Source organism: Anthonomus grandis, chromosome 13 (genome assembly GCF_022605725.1).
Source record: "Anthonomus grandis grandis chromosome 13, icAntGran1.3, whole genome shotgun sequence".
NCBI lineage: Eukaryota > Metazoa > Arthropoda > Insecta > Coleoptera > Curculionidae > Anthonomus > Anthonomus grandis.
In genome coordinates this window covers 26,308,817-26,332,634 of record NC_065558.1, presented here as the reverse complement: position 1 = coordinate 26,332,634, position 23,818 = coordinate 26,308,817, and positions in this window count along the sequence as shown.

Here is a 23,818-nt window from a genome sequence, read left to right as displayed (position 1 = left end):
TTTTTTATCTAGCTATTTGAGTTTTATTTCTGTTGATGTTTTATTAAATTTGTGTTAAACCAACTTTCATATTATTATATTTATTATTTCATTATAATTATATTTATTTTTTTAAGAGTTTTGTATTTATGTTTTAATTTATTATAAATATATATTTCGGAAGGTATTAAAAGCTTGTATGGGTTATTTGCCTTATATTTATACCTGTTAAAGAATGTTATATTTTTTTATAATATTTTTGTTTTAATAAAAAAATATGATTTTATGTATTTTGTACTACTACCAGCACACTATCAATCTTAAACAATTATTTAGTATTTTATTAAAATTGCTTTAAACAATCTTACATTATATTATATTTATTATTTTCCTAAGAGTTTTGTATTTATGTTTCAATTTATTCTATTCTATATATGTGCATACATATAATATACTTTGGTAGCTATTAAAAACTTGTATGGGTTATTTGTCTTATATTTATAGCTTGTTGAAGTATTTTACATATAGTATAGTAGATATAGTATTTTTTTTATGTTGTTTTGTTTTAATTAATATATATAAATATATTTCAGTAGTTATTAAAAACTATTGTATCATATAGGCCTTATTTGCCTTATATTTATAAGTCATTAAAGAATTTATTGATTTTTATATCATTTTTGTTTTAATAAAGAATATGTTTTTATTATTTGTACTTCTTTCTACTAACACACTATTAATTTTATTAAACAATATTATCATTTAAACGATACATAATGATAATATTATGATTTTAACAGCGGTAGTATTGAATAAATACGGCTATAACATACGACCGACACGGGATACTCAGACGTTCGACGTGACGTCACGACTCGAGGTTTCTGGCTTTCTATATTACGGTGGCTTCGCTACTACCTTCAAAAACAGACAGGCTACAGAGGTCCAGCCGCATCAGTATTCAGCCTATTAAGTATGCAAAATTTACTTACGGAAAAGACATTGAAGCTTTTGTCTATCGAAGTCGACCAGCTTATTATCTGATCGGCCGCAATACATCTTCAGTTTGTTTTGTTTTGATGAATCTACGTTGGGCATTTGGTGGGGGCGCGTGCTATAGTAATTTAATAATTAGTATTTTTATTTTTGGGTTATTATATATTTTAGTGGTTATTTATGAACGACTGTTCGATATTGGCAATTTAAAATGCAATTGCGTTCTTTTGTAAGTAGTATTTATTTTTATCTATCTTTTTATGCTAGTAGTAATTATTTTTTATATCACTACATAATTTTTCTCTTTAAGTTAATGTTTCAAGCGCTTTCATACTCTATTTGATTAAAGTGAATAATATTGAATACCCATTTTTTTCTAATTAACGATTTTTATTGTTTGTCTACCCGAAAAAAAAATCACGCTTCGCCACTGACTTTTCTAAAGGGGGATTATCTGTGGGCGCCACAGGGAAATGTAGCAAGAGGAGCGACCAGCACCTGTATAAGGAGTGCCCGTCAGAGAGGTGACCATCTGTGTGAATTACAGTTTCCTTTAGCAGTTTCCTTATTAGTGGCATAATCCCACAATTAAATGCAAACTGCTGCAGAGAGACACAGAAAATCCCCCTTAACAAAAGAAAGGTAAATGGAAGGAGCGTGTCGGGTTATTTGGAGGTTCTCCCCTCGGTCGAAAGATGGCGCGGTTCCCGATTTGCTTTCTGTTCTGGCTGCCATTGCTATCGCCAGCCTTGAGATTGAGAAACTAAAGTTACAAAAACTATAAACTTGTTATCCCCGTTAATATTTAGTGTCCAGTTCCTGTGAAACAAGATTTAGTGCACTTCACAAAATAGGAATTAGGTATTTAATATTTATAAATCTAATAATCATGGGTACTCCGGTGGTGTACTTTCTGATGTGTTGTGTACTGTGTTACCTAAAACTTTTTATTATTAACATTAAGTTTCAGAAAATGTCTATGTTTAGGGGTGAAGTAAAGGCAAAACATAAATGCTGTGTCCCATGCTGCACAGACCTTTTCTAGCCGCTTCTGTTTTCCAAGAGATGCCAAATATAGACAGCAATGGATAATTAACACGATACAATAAATAAATGATAGGATGTTGCGCATGGTGGGTGGGGCGCTATCCGCAGCGGTGTCGTCACTCGTTGAGTGATTCGTTTATCTATCGTATACCGGGATTCTTCTGTATTTATTTCATCGTGGGATTGGGATTCTGTGTGTTCGTGCTTTCAACCGACAAGTGACAACTGGATTTTATTTATTGTATCGTGGGGTTTTAGGTTATTACTGTTATTGTTATTTATTTTATTACAAAACTTCTGGCAATTGCCGATGCCAAGTAGTAGTTCGCAGTGCCATCAAACCAGCAAGCAAGCAGCAGTATTACAAAACTTGAACTTTTAATTCATAATTTTTCTGAGTTTGGTGGATATTTTTATAATGCGGTGTGCTGTAGGGGGATGTAATTCAGACAACCAGTCTAAGAAAACACCTTTAGATGAAAATGTCAAATTTCATCGCTTCCCAAAAAACTCTGATTTGTGCAAACAATGGTTACATACTACAAAAAGAAAAGACAAATTTAATGTTAAGTCGGCTGCTGTGTGCTCTAAACATTTTTTAGATAGTGACTAAAAGATTAATTTAAAACACAAGCTCTTAAACTACACTCCAAAATGCTACCGTGGCCTAAAAGATGATGCTGTGCCAACCCAAAATTTATATCAATTTAGAATAGCTTCAGTGCCTTCAAAAAGTCAGCTTAATCATCAAATTTTAAATGAAAGAAGGCTAAAAGCTCAGTTTATTAACAATATCCTTGCAGAACCCTGGTTCTGCAAGGTTATTGTTAATAAACTTTTTCCTGAAATATGTAAGTCTTTGTAGATTTTTTTCCTAAAGTAAATTTAATATAATCAGGGTCGCACCAACTGAAATTGCTGATGGATTTAATGGTGATGGTTCAGGTGATGGAGGTACTAATAATGAAAATAAATTGGTGAAAGCTAATAGTTTGTCTCACAAAGGGTAATATTTTAAATTTTTATATCGAGTTTAATATAGTATGTCAAACCAAAAGAAAAATAATATGGCTATTTAAATAAACTGCTCGTCATAATGGGGAGACCTACTTTTTTGGAGTGTTCCCCTCATTATCACGAGCAGTTTATATACATTACTTGTATATTGAGTTCAAACCGAGGTTCAAACTGACCAGGAAAGAAATTTAATAAAACAACTGCAAAAAAAAATAGAAAGCCAGAGAAAGGAAATTGGAAAGCTGGAGAGTCAATTAGCTGGAGTCAAGAAAATTTTCTCTTAAAATCAGATAAATAAACTTAGTCAGGAAAAAAGGATAAAATAGTCAGTTAGTGAAATTTCAAATGCCATTGCAGTGTATTCTGCAGGTGCTCGAGCATATCGACTCAGCCTAAAGAATGGCTACCCATATCCGGCTGTCTCTACTCTAAAAGAATGGGTACGAAATATAAAGTTGGAGCCTGGTATTTTAAAAAATATTTTTAAAATTGCTGCATAAGCTGATATGTCTGAACGTGATCGCATATGCATTCTAATGTTTGATGAAATGAAAATTCGTACGGAATATGTTTATGACCAATCCAGAGATTATCTAATGCCTGCATTTAGTTATGTCCAAGTTGTCATGATTTCTGGTCTGTTTAAGGTATGAAAGCAGCCTATTTTCTTTGATTTTGATTGCAGAATGGTACCATCTTTATTGACGGAAATCATCAAATTTGTTGAAGACTGTGATAAATATTGAATAATTATATGCTTGAAAACAGATTAATTAATAAATGTGTTTTAGGATTTCTTGTCGTTGCAATGGTATCAGATTTAGGTGGCGCAAATAGGGGATTACATAGAGATCTACATATATCAGCATCAAAGCCCTATTTTGAGAATCCTTCAACTAAAGAAATCTGGAATAATTTTGTGGATTCGGAATTTTTAGTTAATGGAAAGTTCATTAACAAAGATATTGTGGAAAAAGTCACAAATGTTACAAACCTGTCAGATTTAAAAATCATACATAAAATTACACTAGAAAATTTAAACTGTGTGGGAAAGACAAAAAGTGAAGCATGCCGCAAAACTATTTTCTCATACCATATCCTGTGCTATTTCAAGATGTGGGACACCAGGATATTTGTCAGAGAAAAATTGTGTAGAATGTTCCGAGTTTTTAAACTGGTAAGATGTTCTTTAAGTCATTGCTGATGTGTATGATTTTTATAAATATTTATTGTTTACCTGGTTAATGACTGGTTTGATATTTTTAATACGAGCATGACAGTTAGTGAACGTGAGTCAGTACTCACGTTCAAGAAATAAAGCATTTGGGTTAGCTCTGAACGTTCAAATGCCCATTTTAACAAAGATGAACAAAGTGATTTCCGAGATGAAGATAGTTAACAGTAAGTGCCAACTGCCATTTCAAAAAGGTAATGTATAAAATACATTTTTCAACCCTGTATAATTTATATTAATTTGTTTTTCAAAATTCAGGTATTCTCATCAGTAATTCAGCATTGCCACAGTTGCACGCTGACCTACACCGTCGTTTTGGCATTGATTACCTGTTAACTAGGCGAATAAATCAAGATGTTTTGGAGAATTTCTTTGGGGTCATAAGATTCAAAGGGGGACTATACGACCATCCTACCTCATTAGAATTTAAATATAGGTTAAGGACGTATGTTTTGGGTAGGAATGAGGGGGCATATTCGGACTATTTAAATGTTGAAGTTGACGATACCCCGGATATTCCTCTCAGTGGATCACTTACTCAGAAATTGAAGCCTTCACTTGATCGTCCACCAAGCAATGTAGAGGATAATCTTGAAGAATTAAATGAATTGGCCTACGATGGGTTAGAGAATTTAGCAGGATTTATATGCCATAGATTAAAGGATCCATCTCTGCAAAGCACTTCAGCGCAGTCATTTTCGTGGGTCAACCATTTGGATGAAGGTTATTTATCGAAACCTTCTCCCCTATTTATGAATTCTCAATAGAATTAAATAGAACTAAACAGAGTATTTACTGAAATAAATAGCGATGGAGATATAAAGACTGGCCCCAACTTTATTAAAACCCTTATAACGAGGAGCGAGTCAATTGAATGTCCTGGGAAAGCCAAACGTCTTTTTTTTAGAGCTAGGATGTTTTTTCGCATCAGAGAACTTAATAAATCAATTAAAAAGAACAAAAATGGGAATGCGAGAAAAGGAAATGGACGAAAATCTTATCGTAGCTTTTTTATAATAATTATGTAGAAACTGTAAAATTAAATTTTTTTTCTTTTAGTTTTAAAATATTTTGTACTTATACACATACTTATTAATAAATGGAGCAAAAATATATTTTATTGCAATTTTTTTCGGATATGAAATGTTATAACTATATTAGATACCCTGGATAAAAATAAATCACTCAGGTTATACAAAGAAGTATTGTCAGAAATCAATAATTATATTATCTTTTTAATAGCAAAATATTTTTTCCAACCAGTGATTCCTATTTAAATAATATTAATTAATTCTGCATCCATCAGGACTAACATCAACTTTAAATATCCCAATATTTATTTATTAAATTTCAACGGCTAAGCCAATTTTACGATATAAATCAAAAGCAACATGACTAAATTACCAATTTCGCTATTATAATTGTGTATAATCGCCCGCCCACTACTCAACGAGTGACGTAATGCGCAGTGCCAAAGCAAACTTGTTCACGGGAGCATATGGCCCTGAAAGTTAATAGACTTTAGAATAATAAGTAGGTACTGTAAGAGTAGTTAGTCTTTGTGCACGTGTGTTGGTATAAAGTTGTCGTGCCATAAAGGTGTTGAATAAAGAAGTTCTTTCCATACTGATCGGGAGTTTCATTAAGTGGTGCGCATTCATCCCGAGCACCTTGGGGCACTTATTGATATTATATTAGTAGGAAATTGAGCATATCTGGGGCGACCAGCGATCCAAACTGGTGGCCCTAAGGCACATAATCCTATATTTGGTGACCCCGACAGAGCTGAGCAATTTTGGCGACTGCTGTAGCAACTACGACACGCTGTTGCCCACCCACACGGTCGATCCTGCTAGTGTGGTGTGAAATTCCGGCTACTACAGCGCTGGGTATTCTTTTGGGCCTGAATCCCTGTATTTTCACGATTGGAAGCCACGTAAGTGTCAGCGAAGCCCTATCCTTAACTACCCTATAAATTGGCATTAAAAGTTGGCGTTTTGGCGCGCATTTTGTTGTGTTGCATCTTGCCGCAGCAAGCAGCGCCATTGACACTGGTGACAGCCGTCAGTTTGATTGGTAAGGTAGAAATCTGCAATCGTTTGACACGACGCCTTTTGTACAGAAACCTGTAATCTTTGAGCGCTGCAGAATTACAGAAATATTCTGGACGCATTTTGGACAGAAACCTGTAACCTTTGACCACATGACTGACTTTCAGTATTTTTAGGTTAAAGTGTGGTATTTTTGGTATTTCGACATATTTTAATTAATAAAATTATTTGTTTTAATAATATTTTAAATTTTAAAAATAATAGCAATTATTTTATTGTGTGTATGTTTTTGAATTTGTTTGGGGGTGGAATTGCTGCATATTTCATCGGATAATAGTCCCAACAAAAGTTAAAAAAGAGCATAATTGTGCTTTGTTATTTTAGAGAATCATGCCATTCACTGACGAAGATATTATTAGGCGATTGTTGATAAGTCCAGAGCAGCACAGGGACGTGTAGGGCAACTAGAGCAGCTAGGGCTACCGTACCTGCTCCCCAAATTGACAGTTATCGAGTTCCCAAAATTCCCACCTTTTTCAGGCTGACCCTGCACTTTGGTTTCTACAGGTGGAGATTTCCCTTAGAAATTCAAGGATCACGGTAGAGGCTACAAAGGCAGACATCATGCTGGCTGCGTTGGACGTAGAGGTGCTTAATAGTGTCAAGGATATTATCGCCATGACACCACCACCCCCCGACATCTACACGAAGTTTAAGGAGCGTATCATAAAAACGTTTGCTGTGTCCAACGAGGCAAAACTGAGGCAGCTTTTGAAAGGTCAAGTTTTGACAGATGGTAAACCTTCCTTGATATTAAGCCGATTGCGTAACCTTAATGTAAACAATGCTATGATGACGCAATCTTGAAATCCTTGTTTTTAGAACAGTTGCCTGAACAACATCGAGGTATAGTAATGTCCAACTCAGTTTCCCTCGATGCCATGGCTGAGCTTGCAGATCAGTTAGCTGATATTTGTGGCTCTTCGGTTTCTCAGCTACAAATAAGCCTAGTAAGTGCTGAACTAAATGCTTCGCAGACACAAATTCAGTCTTTAGTTAAGTATGTGCAAGAACTCACTACAAAAGTTGATGCTTTAGAGAGAAATTCTCATTCTCGTGCCCGTAGTGCCTCCAAATGTCGAAATAATTCCTCTGATAGGTCTAAAAATAAATCTGGTCTATGTTATGCCCATCAGAAATATCCGAACAACCCGACATTCTGTCGTAGTTGGTGTACGGAGTTTGAGAATTTTAAAACAAAAAACTAATTGTTCCTCCCACTGTCTCTCCTTGGAGACAGTGGCGGAGGGCACTAGTTCATCTCGTCGTCTCCACATTCGAGATAGAAAGTCTGGGCAGTACTTTTTGGTTGATTCTAGTGCTGAAGTTTCTGTGGTCCCTGCCAGTTCAAAAATAAATCTTTTTGCCTCCACAAAATTTAATTTGTTTGCAGCAAATGGTACACTTATTCCCACCTATGGCGAGTCACACTGACAGAGACTTTGGGTTGCGTCGTCCCATCAAGTGGAACTTCTACATCGCAGCTGTAGAACACGGCATCATTGGTGCAGACCTTTTGAACCACCACGGGATATTGATCGACTTAAAAAAGCGTCGCATTATTGACTCGACTACCGGTAGTGTTGCATTTGGCAATTTTAGCTTAGCAGACGTCCATTCTATCCATTATTTTGATCCAAATCTCCCTGTTTCAGAGCTTTTGAAGAAATTTCCCGAAATTACTGGGTCTGGCATCCTGTCTTCCTCTGAGAATAGTAATGTTTGCCATCATATTTTGACGACTGGACCTCCAATTGCCGAGCGTGCTCGTAGGCTTACCCCTGAGAACCTCAAGCATGCCAAGGCGGAGATTGCTGCTCTAGTAGAAGCCGGCATTTGTCGTCCCTCAAGCAGCCCCTGGGCTAGTCCGGTACAGATGGTTCTCAAAAAGGATGGTTCATATCGTATTTGCGGAGATTATCGCCGTCTAAATGCCGTCACAACCCCTGACCGATACCCCTCTCCTCATCTTAATGACTGTACATTGAACTTAAATTAAAAAAACCGTGTTTTCGTCCTTGGATTTGCGGAAGGCATGCCATCAAATACCTATGGCACCCGAAGATATAGAAAAAACGGCTATAATCACCCCTTTTGGCTTGTTTGAGTATTTATTCATGACTTTTGGGTTAAGGAATGCCAGTCAATCCTTTCAGAGGTATATAAATCGTGCCCTAGGCGATCTCGATTACGTTTTCAAATACATTGATGAGATATTGGTCGCATCATCATCGTTTGAGGAGCATAGTCGTCACTTGGAAACTGTTTTTGAGAGATTGAAGGCATTCCAGCTTCGTGTTAATGTTGACAAGTGTGTGTTTGCTGTTCCTGAGGTCGAATTTCTGGGTTATATCATTAATTCCAAGGGCATACGTCCAACTTCCGAGAAAGTCGAAGCAATCTGCAGATTTGAAAAACCATCGCATCGTTAAGACGATTCCTAGGTATGCTAAATTTTTATCGGCGCTGTCTTAGCAACGCTGCTTCCATTTTGGCCCCTCTTAATGCATATCGGGTAGGTGCTGTCATATGACAAACGTGAGATCTTGTGGACACCCGAAGCTGTAGAGGCATTTGAAAAAGCGAAATCTGATTTGACAAATGCTGCGCTACTAGTCCACCCTCGCATCGATACTGTCATTAGGTTAGTTACGGATGCATCTGATCTTAGCATGGGTGCTGTTTTGGAACAGTCAAACGACGAGTCTTGGGAGCCCCTAGCTTTTTTTTCGCAAAAATTTTCTTCTGCGCAGGTGAAGTACAGCGCATACGATCGCGAGCTCACTGCAGTTTTTCACGCGATAAAACACTTTCGGCACTTTTTGGAGGGCCGTGAATTTAAGGTTTACACGGATCACAAGCCGCTAATTTTTGCTTTTAAGCAACGCAGCGATAAGGCATCTCCCCAAATCAGGCAGCTCTCTTTCATTGCTGAGTTTACAACAGAATTCATTCATCTGGCCGGTTCTGAAAATATAGTCGCTGATTCGCTTTCACGCATAGACGCTCTTCAAATCCCTCTTGAATTTAACTTGCAGGAACTGGCTCAGGAACAAATTACTGACCAGCAACTGCAAAGTATCAAAAATTCTCCTGATCACCCACTAAAATTGAAAAAAATCCAATGGGGTCCTGATAATGTTCAGATTGAGTGCGAAATTTCGGGTGAAACTATTCGTTCATATGTACCGGAATCTCTTCGGCAGAGAGTTTTCTACACGGTTCACAATCCAGCTCATCCCAGTGCCAGAGTGACAGATCGTCTCATTCGCCAGCGTTACGTTTGGCCAAATATGCACAAAGATGCTAAGGCTTGGTGCAAATCTTGTACAGATTGTCAGTCTTCAAAAATAACTCGACATGTCAAAATCTTACCTGATCATTTTGTTGCCCCGGATGGTCGTTTCGACCAAGTTCATCTGGACATAGTTGGTCCATTGCCTCAACATGATGGTTATTCGTATATTCTTACTATGATTGATAGGTTTTCGCGATGGGTTGAAGCTACGCCAATCATGGACATTTCAACGCAGACCATAGCTCGTTCCTTTTTTGACACGTGGATATCCAGGTACGGTTCTCCTAAGTGTATCACTACGGATCAGGATAGTCAATTTGAATGCCGTCTCTTCCATGCTTTGTTAAGTCTGATTGGTACAGAGCGAATAAGAACTACCCCATATCACCCTCAGTCTATCGGTCTAATCGAGCGTTGGCATGGTGTTTGCAAAGCCGCGTTAATGTGTAATTCTGAAGATAATTGGGTACGCACACTTTCTACAGTTCTGTTAGGATTGCGAGCCTAAATTAGGTCTGACACAGGTGCGTCGCCTGCCGAATTTCTCTTTGGAACTACGCTTAGGTTACCTGGTGAATTTTTCCTACCAGAGGATATCTCACCTGACCCCAATTTCTTCATCGAATAATTTCGAGAATATATGCGGCAAGTTCGCCCTGTTCCCACTGCACATAAAAGTGCCCGTAAAATCTTCTACTTTAAAGCCTTACACGAGTGTTTCCATATTTTTTTGCGTAATATGGCTAAGAAATCTCTAGAACGTCCGTACTCTGGTCCTCATAAGATTATCAATCGCATTTCTGATCGAGTTTTTGAGATCGAAGTTCGGGGAAAGTCCAAAACAGTACCTATCTGTTGAGCTTCTTAAACCTGCGTTTTTTTTGGCTGATGATTTGATTGACCGCGCAGGTGCCTTCGCGACGACCAGCAGCCAGCCATCAACCAACCAGCAGCAGATTCAACGACCGCAGGAGTGAAGAACATTTTCCCGAAAGGATAAAAAGGTCACCTTCGCACCCTCTACAAAATCGTAAACCCTTATTTATTTTTTACAACTTTTCTCATGACTCATCGACTATGTTCCTTCTCTTGTGTCCGTGAATGTCATTTTTCTTTTCAGAGTTAATCTTAAGTTACATAGTTTCGATTTGGGATTGTTGTCTGAGGAAGTTGGGAGTAGTTTAATTCTCAATTTTGAATTTACTTAAATCTTTAGTTTTATTTACCAGTGGCGGCTCCTGACAGTTCAGGGAGGTAGGGCCAAACCTTGATCTAATTTTATCATGACCGAACGAGTGATCGAAATTATAACATTTTATTATCAAAATTATAACGCAATAAGTTTTCAATTTTTTTTTGTAGATAAAAATTTACATTTTAAAAATTTTGAAATTTAAGGAAATGAACTTACAAAAACTACGTGGAAATGTCAATACTTCAGGTCACACACAACATACAGTTTTCCATATTTACAGTAAGGTACACAAATAAGTAATTTTATTGTTTTTAATAACTCAAAAAAAAAATTCTATATTTAAATCGGGCAACGGTCGCCCTAACTCCTTTATTTCTACTTTTTGTTCCAATGATAAAGTGGAAAATGGATTTGCTTTTAAAAAACTAATTTTATTCATTGTTTTTAATATTCAATAAAAATAAAAAACACCAACAAAGCCGAAAACGCCATCCAAATAAAATAAAAGATCTCTACGGAACCGCGAACGCCCGATGAATAATCAAAACAAACAGTATCACGCACGTTTTGCTAGAAAAGATTCTATTGGTTTGGAGCCTGGCCCAAAATTATTTAATTTGCCGTAGCTTTACCACATTGTTTCAAGGACATTTGCTGTGATTATTCGATGTAACATGCATCGATACGGGGCCTGGCGCGACAACTACGTCTTCGATTTCGCATTAGCGAAATTTGCGGAATCTTGCACTGGCTGCGTTCCAGTATTTTAATTTTATAATTGGTATTAAATATTAATATACAGATATTTTTTTGTACTGAAGAAAAATTTAAAAAATATTTTTTTTTTTATTTTCAACGTTTATTAGGTAGAGCCATGGCATCGATAGTTCTAGCCGTGACACTGGTTGCGTGGCGTCAAAATTGAAGCCGAGATTTGGTGGCGCACGCCGTACAGTGGAACGACTAAGTTTTACATTTTACAAGATAATAAATTTTTTTTATTATTACGTATTTTTAGGTATATGATAAATGTTTTAAATATTTTTTATTATTTATTTTATTGGAAAAATATACATCAACGGTTTTTCAAATTCGTCTACCCTCGAAATACGAAAATGGATAATTTACCCCAAAGTTGCACATTATTTACCTGTAAAAGAATATGCCATATAAAAAAATATATATATTACATTTTATGTGGTTTTGAAGATTATTGAGATATTTTTTTGGACTGAAGTAAAATTTAAAAAATAAATTATTTTTTTTATTTTTAACGTTTATTAGGTAGAGCCATGGCACTGTGGCTCTACCCCAAAAGCCGCCACTGACTCATGGTCACTTTTATAATAATAAAAAAAATCCATTGTTGCCAGATGTACAGGTCCTGAGATACAGCGGCTTACCTCGCTTATTTGTCCACCCGGTACAAGAAAACTGTAAAGAACCTTTAAAAAGAAGAAATTAAACAAAAATTAAATATTTTTTTTACATATTTTTTTAATAATTTATTTTTCTTTTTGAGAATAAATTAAGATTATGGCCATATAAATAAATACTTAAAACTTTTTTTGATGTAAAATGCAATTAATTATTTTATAGAATTAAAAAAAATTATTTAAAAAGCTAAATAAATGTTATTCTTATATCATTTTCTTGATCTTGGTTCAGCCTATTCTGCAATTTTTAAATTCAAATATTTTTATAGCAGTCCATCATAATATGATGTATTTATACATAATATGATGTAAATTGTAAAGGGTCGGTTGCTATGGGAGATGAGCCTTGTCGTTTGCGATGCTACTTTTTTATAATCCGAAGTATGCCGTTGTTAAAAATGTGGAAGCTGTCCTAGTTTTTAATCGACAGCCTAATTTTAAAAATCTATAATTTTGAGACTCTTTTTTTGTGTTTCTGTTTTACTATTTAAAATTTTGAAAAAATAAAAAAAGTTTTTATTGCGTTTTTTTCCATAGAACACGGATATGTTTTATTATTTATGTATATGTTTTATTGTAGTGTTTTGGAATTGAGACAAAAAAATAAACTTTGAATTCCCTTTAGAGAAATGTAAATCTCAAAATCCTACATATCTAGAATAATACAGAAAACATAATCGTGTTCTACCAAAAAACCATATCAAGATAAGTTTTACTTTTTAAATATGTTATATAATAATGGGGATACAATTAAATATAATAACAAGATAAAATATAGATAAATGAAATCACTATGTAAAATAAAAAGTATGACAGCTAATTTCTGTAAAAATAGCAAGTTTCGTCAACCCAATAACCTAATAGAGTGTTGGAATTTGGACACCCTGTACATACAAGTAAATCTAGATATAAAATATCTGATGCACTTAACATTATTAAGAATATTTGTATGTAGATCTAATAATTTACTAATACTTCCTTATATAAGCTTTTTAATATTAATTAAAATTATTATTAGACTATTGTCAAATAATTCAACAGTATTGTATATTAGTGGCCACGGAAATAATTGAAAATATTAAGAAAATAATTTCGCCAACCAAATATAACAAAAAAAAACGTAGTCAATGAAGCAAGAAAAATTTAAACACAACACAAATAGAATACGAATTTGACACCTATTGTGATATTCTCAAAATAGATGGAAGAAAAAAAATTGGAGGAGCAAGGCGTCATATTTAAATATTTGATTGCTGACCAATTAAAAAAATCGTGTACGTCGAGTGCCAGTAAGGTCCGATCCACTTTTACCCCGAAATTGCGTCCTCTAAACCATTGTTTCCACTTATTAGTGATTTAAAAACGAAATATTCCTTGGGTATTTTAATTAAAACTTTAATTTAATAAATAGACTTTTGATAGTATAAAACTATGAAACTAACAATAATATCTAGATATTTTTAGCGAAATTATTTCTATTCGAAAGAAATTTTAAGACATTTTTAATACAAAAATTCATAAATAATAGATGACGAAGTTCATAAACGAAATCTGACAATCTCGTAAATGCCACAGATTTTTGTTTTCTGCATTCTTTAAATTCCTTCCGTCCACGTCTATTCGCTGGGCGAACTATAGCTACGCAGCAGGTACCTACTCCAAAAGTAAAATCGCGGACTCAAATAGTCCGGCGACTTTTTAAGCGGGCGCACCATGGACGTATAACATCTCCCTTATTGCCAAGTTTAAGAAATTTAACCCCCTTCACCCACCGGGTGGACGGTCTGCCGTCAACGCTCGACGTAACACAACACAGAAAGTGATTTTTTTAAAAATTAGGTTGCTCTACAATTATTTAATTTTCTTGTTTATACAGGATGTTCTGAATTCAAGAAAAACCATGGGAATCTCGGAAACAAGCCGGACATTATGGCTACGAACTAGGAGCAAGCAGCAGAAATACAACCAGCCACAGTCGTTGCTGCAGTCTCAGCACATTTTATTGTACACCACGTCGGAGTGACCTGAATGACCCTGAACTCGCGAGGAGTCATTACTAAGAGTTCCTTCAATTACCTCAAGGAAATTAAAGGGCCTCCAATTCTCTGATCTGGCTTTGCTGTCGACAAGAGATAGACCGCACCAACGCCTTTCAAAAATTTAGGATTTCCATCAATGTGCTCCGCCCTCCACCTTCAAATCACTTCGGTGCTCAGTGTTACCTTATTGACTATATGTGGTGGTTTTTAGTAGATAAATTAGATCACGAATTAATAAAGCGACTAATTATAGAAAACACAGGGATAAGGGAGGTAACTGAGGCTGATAAAGGGAATTTAACAGGAGGACGGGAACTCAGGGTATTATTCAGAAGAGGGCCGAGATGGAAATCAAAAGGAGAGTATTATATTGGAATGTAGAAAGGGCATTTTTAAGTAAATAATTAAAGAAGGTGGGGTTGCTATTGATATGGTCTATAGGGCGGCAAAAGACTATTTAGATGTGTCCATGTGCTTCAAGTGTTGTCGGCATATGGGCACACCGCGAACAAATGCGCAGATGTTAGCGTATGCGCAAAATGTACTGGGCGGCATGAGACAAGGGAGTGTGATGAAAGTTCCGAACTAGAGTGTATAAATTGCACAAGGGCAGATTTATTTGCCTTGCAGCAGCAATTCCAAATGCTGCTGCAGAGCATACATGCCGTGGGAGCCTGACAAAACCCACCACACTCCACGCAAAGGCCACCTGCACTTTGCATACAGGAGCCACTTCCTTAATTTTAAGTAACACTCTATTTAGACAAGTAGGCATGAATCTTTTTAGATTAACCTGTAACATATGTTAAATAAATGTCAGTTTCAAAGTGAAACAAAAATATTATTTGCTAAAAGGCATGCGGCGACAGATCCGGCTGTCTTATTTTCAAGAGGCAATGCGAGCAAGTGAGGAGTACAATAGATTACTAAAATGGCTAAAATAATACAGGTAAATGTAAAATGAGAAGGCGGCCACGAAAAACCTCAAAAGGCACATGAAAGAAAAAACTGCGGACATTGCATTAATATCAGAGCGATGTCAGAATGGAAAACACAGAAGGATACGAATGTATAGGTGAGGAAGATACCAAGACAAGAATTATGTTAAAAAAGGGCTTAAGGCAATGGGATTAAGAGAATTCAAAACAACAAATAGTTGAGGGATACAAATAAATACGAAAAATAAGGAAGTAATAGTGGTGTCGGTATACGATGAGCCTGGTGGAAATAACAATAAAAGACTCGATGAAGTTAAAAATTAATTAGAACGAAAAAACCATATAGTAATCGGTGGAGACTTAAATGCAAAAAACAAGGCCTGGGGTGGCAGTTAAACTGATAAAAGAGGAGAAGAACTATTTGAATGTGCAACAAGCAAGGGTTTCGCAATTGCCAATACTGGAAATAAACGATGGATAATGGACATTCATATCAACTAGGGGCAAAAGTTGGATTGATTTGACAATAAACACAGACGTCCTTATAGGCAATTGGCCAGTACAAGATGTAAAGTCATTAAGCGATCACTGTTACATAAATTAAGAAGTGGGGAAGAAGGGTAAATTAAGAAGGGGGAGACATTTACGAGCACACAGAAATGGGTAGAAAACTGACATAGCCAAGTTAAGTAAAGCAATAGAGAGCAACCTAAAATATACAAAATCGATATAGAGAAAACCGTAGACAGGACAGTTCTAAACGAAATCATAGAACACCTGCAAATTAAACTGCTGGAAATAGGTAAAAAATACATAAAAAAGTCTCTGATAAAGAACAGAGAAGTAGCAAAATGGTGGGACGATGAACTTGAAAATAAGAAAAAAACAGTTGACAAAGCCAGAAGTACACTAAGACAAACGCAAAGACAAGAGGAAAATTAATACACATTAAAGCGTGATTACTATATGCAACAAAGAAGAGAATATAAAAAGAGGATAATAAATAAAAAGAAAGAAGCAATAATATATGAAATAGATGAGCTATCAGGAAACCAACCCTGGGATAAATTATGGAAAATATTTAGGAATTAAAAATACATCAGAACTAGAAACTGAGATATGGCATAATGACAGGAAATTGGAAGGGGGAGAAAAACATATTTAACTGATAGACAAATACCACTGAAGGAATATGTAAACAAAACGAATTTACGGAATTAGAAATAAATAGGTAATCAATCTTAAAACAATGTTTTTAAAATTGGGCGCAAACTTGGTATTTTTTAAGTGGAACGCCCTGTGTATTTTATGTCAAATTCTCGTGTTTTTTTTATAAATACATTGATGTATCAAAAACCTAATCTTTAATAAATTTTACCTTCAAAAATTAGAAAAAAACATATTTATGTTTGTTTTTTTAATTAATTTTAGTAAAGCATAAATTCTTTCACACATGCTTTTAATTATTACTTTTTTAAAATGACGTTTGATTTAAACCTATTGATTTAATAATATTTTAGACATAAACTCAAAACTTTACTCTTTAACATAAACCTAAAAATTTTGAAAACAAAAAATAATATTTGTGCTGATTTAACATTTAAAACTGTAATTAGAACATTGACACTTTATTTTCATTTATTGACATATACATAAGCCACATACAGCTTCAATTCGCCTTAAGGCATTTAAAATTATAAAGGGTTACCTTTGTAAGTTTTTGAATGCTTGAAGAAGCATTCTGCAACTGAAGAGTTGAGGCTCAGAGTTTATCTATATTATTATGCCGACTTGCATATTTCAAGTATGACCACCCGAAGAAGTCTAAAATACTTAAATCCAGTGACTCTATTAAATATGTCGCTGTTGCTTATATGGGATTCGTCAGATCATATTACCTTTTTTGCAAAATCGGATCTTCATTAGTTTTGGTTAAAAACCAATTAGAAAATTCCAATCATTTAAATGGATTGTCAGGATATAACTCTCGAACAATATTATACATTTATACCTTATACGGTTTAAATTTGCTTTTTTAAAATTGTTTGCACTTTTGTTTTTGAAGCTCCTACCTCTTCCCCTATTTTTCTCCGTGAAATTTGGCGTCCTATTTCCACACACGCTAAAACAATTATTTTGCCTGCTTCATTTCTTTCAACATGAGGTTGCCTATGTTTTGAATTGCAGCCATAATTTAAAAGATTGGATTTTAATCGGAATACCGTAGCCCGAGATGGCTGACGTCTTTCTGGAAACCTAATATGAAATTTAAAGTGAATTTGGAATTTTTTAGTTTTTAGGATGCTTGTACACAATATTTTATTGTCTTACATAATATAGCACATTTTCTTTCTTTCTAATAAGATCTTTTTTATTTTTGAAATTTTGTAACAAAGTAAAATAAGCCGATTTTTTACCCTGTCTAAATATAATTGAAGCGCTGCTTCCACATTTTCATTAGAAAGTTTTGATATATTTTTTAAAATTTTCATTTCATATTCTTAAAAATTTTGAAATAATATGTTTTACCGTCAACAATCATTATTGATTTGTATTTATCTATTTTCCATGAATGCAATAAAGAAAACATTTTTTATGCATATGTGAAATAATTCATGGCCTACTATTAAAAAAAGAAACATAAATATGGTTTTTTTCTGATTTTTAAAGGTAAAAGATTAGGTTGTGATACATCAATGTATTCAGAAAAAAAAATGCAAAAATTTGACGTTAAAATATACAGGGTGTTCCGCTTTAAAAATACCAAGTTTTTGCCCAATCTTCAAAAGAGTGCTCGAAAAAAGATTTTTAAATACGCCACTGACTTTTATGTAAAAATACCTATTATAAGCAATTTTCATTTTGTTTCTATCCTATATAGGGCCCGAGAAATAATAACATGTCGAAAAGTGAACATTTTCGATTTCTCCTGTATTTCAGGAAGAAAATATTAAATAGTTGGAATATTTCTGTTTGTAGTTTTAAAAGTTTTTTAAAAAAGTGATACGGGATCGCGAAAACCGCAAAGTTATATCTTAAAAAATGACAGAGATACCAAGATATTGCAATTTTATCTAAAATGGGACACAGCGTACATTAAGGTAATATGGAATGCATATCCAGAGCTGCTCATGGAACTTTATATGAAATGTATTGAGTTTCTATCCCAGGGTTTGGAGGAGCTGCTACTCAGCTTATTTGGTTGCCGACGGGGTTCGTATTGATGGGAAAGGGCTGTTTCTGAACCATTTGAAAATGACAAGAGCTAAGGTTGGTAAAGCAATGGGGAAAATAAGCGGGCTTCTTGACAGAAAGGGTATAAGAACTGGGGAAATTGTAAACATATTTTATCCAACAAAATAGAACAGTTCTTTTCCAACAAAAATTAAATTAAACTAATATATACAATTAAACTAAAATATTTTATTCATCCTTAACATAAAGTAATCCTTCAGAAAAATAAAATAAAATTAAAATTTTACAAAATATTCAAATAAGATTCCATCCAAGGTAGGTGGTTTTGGCCCAAAGCCAAAAGTGGAGAAACCACCTACTCTGCATCAGAAGGTCCAATACTCAATATACCTTTAACAGAAAATTTTTTTAACACTCATTTTGAAACAAAAAACGATACCATTTAACCCTAACCAAGAATTATGATAATTAAATAGTATATTTTTTCAAAGAATACATATACCCCAAAGTTGTACATACATTATTTATTTATTAAACAAGCTTAAATCAATAATTTAGAAAAATAAAATAGCTACAAAATCGAACATCTTCAGATACAATTCTTATAAATTAGTGATATCTAACACCTTTTTTAATTATATAATTGATAGTCAACATCAAAGAATAGAAAACCACCATGAAGTCATGTCATATAGGTATTAGCGTCGAATGCCTAATGTCTCTAAAGAAAATGTATTACTGGCTTAATATGAGAAATGATCTAACTGAATACATTAATAATTTTGACTTTTGTCAACAGGCAAAATATGATCGTCACCCTATAAAATTAAAATTTGTATTGACCCCAACTCCAAGAAAACCCTTAGAATCAATCCACATGGATATCTCAGATATCCAATATTAAATTCCTCACAATAATCGATGTAATCTCACGATATGCACTAGCATACCCATAATGCAATAACTGTATTGGAGAATTTATCGATATTTATAAGTCATCAGGGAGTACCCCAATTAATCACTTGCGATAATGGTACTGAATTTAAAACACCCAAATGCAACAACAAAACAACTCATGCTTTATGCCATTATGGGATATAATTGTCCTATATATAGCTTAACAAAACAAAAACCCTTTGATATAATAAACGGACGTTTATATGGTTTAGACCCCTTTGATTTGACGGATGAAATTATTATCAATAAATATGTTAACGATCGCAAAGAAAGGTTAAAAAGAACTCATGAACAAATTTATAATAAGTTTGACTGACTGATTATAAGAAAACAAGATTGAATGAAAAATAGAATAAAAATACGATTGCGATTTAACCGACAAAACAGCGAACCAAAGAGAAACCCCGTAAAAGAATCGAACATGTACAATAACAAATTGCCGTAGCCTTATAACTCTTACTGAAATCCCATTACTCCCGTTTCACTTAGGAAACGCCAGAGTTATAGAAAAAAAACAAAATTTTATACATTATATTGAGTTAAAACCTCTATTATTAGAATTAGAAAATATTGAAAACGCATTTAGAATTTTCGAAGCTTCATGCAATGAAACTAATATATTGGACCTGCTTACTCACGCTTAATATTTTGTTAACGAAGTAAGAATTAAGCTTAATAATATTAAACCTCATAATAGAGCTAAACGTGGCTTAATCAACATTTTAGAAAAATCATCAAAATGGCTTTTTGATAGCTTAAATGCAGACGATGGAGATAGATACAACAAGCAATAAATAAGCTTAAACTTATCATTAACAAAAGACCTAATTATTAATTACAATAGCGTCAATAGCACTATCACTATTCTTAGCAAAAACCAAAACTCTTTGAATAGACATGTTCCAAAATATTCGAAAAACACATGAATAAAATCGTTAATGACCTCTCAATTTTATTAAAAATTCAAAATACCATAAATAAGTTAATAATAAACTGTCAAAATTTCATAACATTTTTAGACAACGTAGAAGACGCAATAATGTTTGCAAAGCTCAATGCGCTTCAAAGTGCAGTAATTTTAGCTAATCAATTGGAACAGATAATTTCTAATGTAACTACTCTATATGGTGAAGAAAAAACTTAATTTAGTTATAGTTTATAGATTTAAATTATTATTATTCAATCGCAGGATTAATTTCTCGAAAGACAAAATTAGATTTGCAATACATTTTCCCTTATTTATAACGGAAAATTTTAATATTTACCACTTGTTTACCATTCCGATAAATAATTCAATCATTGTTCCTACTTTTGGTTTGTATTGGTAATACCAACTACCTTAAAAATAAAAATCCAGATGCTCTGTGATTCAAGAAGAATCTTCCTCGCATCGAGATCCAGTTTGTTTCTAGATACCTTACCTATATATGTGAAGTCGAAATCCAAATTTTGGAATGAACAAACAATCTTGGACTATGTACCCTTCCAGTTACCTTAATTTCATTTGCTAATATTGACTTCCAGTTACATACTGAAACTAACCAGCTCGACTCTATCGATCCCATCTTGATCAAAGCGCTTCAATACCAGGCAAGAGTTATCAAGACCCTTCCGGAAGAAGGTGACCAAATCCATCCAGCTACATGGAGTTTTGCCACAATCCTTGGAGTCTGATCCTGTGCTGCATAGCCTTTGCAGTGTATGAGTTGTTCTTAAAGAAAAGTGAAAGATTCAGAAAAGAAGGAAAACGCCATCCAGAATGTTGAAAAAAATACGACATCCCTGTTGTTTCAATCTTACGCGGGAGGAATTATGGCCACAATATTGACCACTCTGTATAAATATTTGCTTACTCTATTGTTAACATTGCTTTACATTATCTTTCGCTGTATTAAAGTCTATACAGGGAATTTTCTAATTATTTACCTTTCTGACAGTGTGCTTATTATTAATGAAAAAATGAATGGTTCAAAAAATACAGTAGTCAACTACAGTAACAAGAGCGGAAATCGATCAGAATTGAAGTATGGTTTTTGATCGTTTATTTGAAGAAAAGTTTAACTAAAAACAAACATTAAATACCTAAGTATCTATTTTCTTGTTATAAATTTTGTTCGAACTGTAGTCCTCAATTCCTAACGCACGCTCGACATCTCTTTCGTACTTCAACAGTTACGGTAGATAAGCGCATTTCTTCTCGCATTGTTCCATCTGTAGCATAAACTAAAGCTTTGGCCCACCCCCAGACGTAAAAGTCTAAGGGAGCTATAATATAGGCCTGGAGATCGTGCCGGCCCAGGAATCGGACCGCCTCTGCCTAGCCAGTTAGCCACGAGTTAGGAAAGGTGTTTCGGGCCTATTTATAATGTTTATCAAAACCAGACTGTAAAAAAATAGGGACGCTGTTCCAGTCACACTGAAATAAGATGATCCTTCTGTTTTCGACGCACACCCTTAGTGACTATGTAATGAGCGAAATAAAATAGAAACAAAATACGAAGAGACGCAATTTAACGTGAAAGGAAAAAAAATGACTCGACTTACCCTAGTAATAAATGAAGTAAAGGATGTTGATATAAGGAACACCCCAATCAGCTTTCATTAAATCGACAAAGACGTGATGCACTTCGGTATTATCTCGCATGAGATTTAGGTACCGATTCAATAATTGCCGTAGTACTACTGCTTTCCGGTATCGCACACCTGTTCCGTATTTTAAGTTTTTGGCAGATGACCTCGGTCAAATAGATTACTCCTCTCGCCCCGAGGGGTCCATAAGATAAAGTAGGATAAAAGAGCAAGGCTTTATGCAAGGAACATTGGAGTAAAAGAGTAAGGAAATGTAAGATAGGTCGAGTTTAAATATTAAGAATTTACCAAGAAACGCTTGTGTTATAGCGGGTGAACTTTTATATGCAAAATCAATGTAAATAAACCAAAATAAACAAAGTATTACCGAACTAATTATTAAATATCTTAAACTTTAAAGAAAACTTATGTTAACTAAAAATAAGTAAAATTAGCAAAAAGTAACAAAAGGAGAGAGAACGAAACAAAAGGTGTCGTCCAGGTGGTCTCTATCTTTTCTTTTAAAATGTTAGCGGGCAACCATCGTGCTGGAAGACAATGGGAACGTCTTCATTAAACACTGGGATTTCCATTAAGAGCTCCGGTAATGCAGTTTGTAGTAATTCCAGGTAAGCAGGCCCTGTAAGGCGCTCTGGCAAGTAATGTGGTCCAATAAGATGTCTCCTTTTTACTCCAGCCCACGCATTATTACTAATTTTATACTGGAAGTTTGTCTCATGGCGTGTGTATTAGTACCTTTTGTTTCCCAATGGTTCCTCGCGGTTAAAATAGGATTCGTATGTCCATAGAATTCGTTTTAGAAATTCTTCATCGTCTACATCATACATTAAAAACCAACAGAATTCCATTCGCCTAGCAAGATCACCTGTAAAAAACAAATTAAATGTTTCAGTTTTCCAATCAGTTTTGTACTTTATTGTTCGCCTAAATAAGTACATTGAACAATTATTTACTAAAAGTTTAACAAGATGGCAAATTTTTCTTTAAATTTTAACACTTACTAAGGGAATCAGACATTTGGTTTACTTTGCACCGGAGTGAAATGAAAAGCACGCTGTTCATTGGCCCGAAGAACTGACCACACTTTCCAAATGGTAACCTAACCATTTGGGAGCGCGTACCATAAGAGCGCGCGCCACAGCATGAATACTTGTGTTAGGATCTTCTTCGAAGGCTTGCAATATCCGTTCATCAATTGCAACATTATGCCCTCTGACATTAATCGCATTAATGTTAGCTGCCCTTAAAAATGTACGCTTCCGGTCTCCCTCAAGCGATGATACGTAGTCGAAAAGTGGTGAGATTAGGATCCATCTCCTGATAAATTCTTTGGGCTTCATGAGAATTTCCACGTGCGGCACCATACGCCATTATCATGTCAGTGTAAATAGGCATAACACAAAATACAATCAAAAAACTTATCACTGTGAATCAAAAGACCGAAAAATGTTAACAGTTCTAATTAAAAGTACAATTATTATTATTGTACACTTCGGATGCGGAGAGCGTGGAATTCGCATTCATAGTTTTTTTATTCAGAAATATTTAAATTTATTGTTCAGACATATTTTTTTGCAATCAGAGAATTCTTAGGTATAACTTTTATGATAATCTGTTTTAATAAAATAAATGGTCATATAAATAAATTTCTGACCAATTCTTACAGATTACCTATTATTTGAACGAATATTATGTTTTATTATCAATGTTTAGCATACTGTTAAAAAGGCCATTAATTAACGGATTTTTTAAAATTAAATAATGCTCGTAATTCCTGCTTTTTTTAA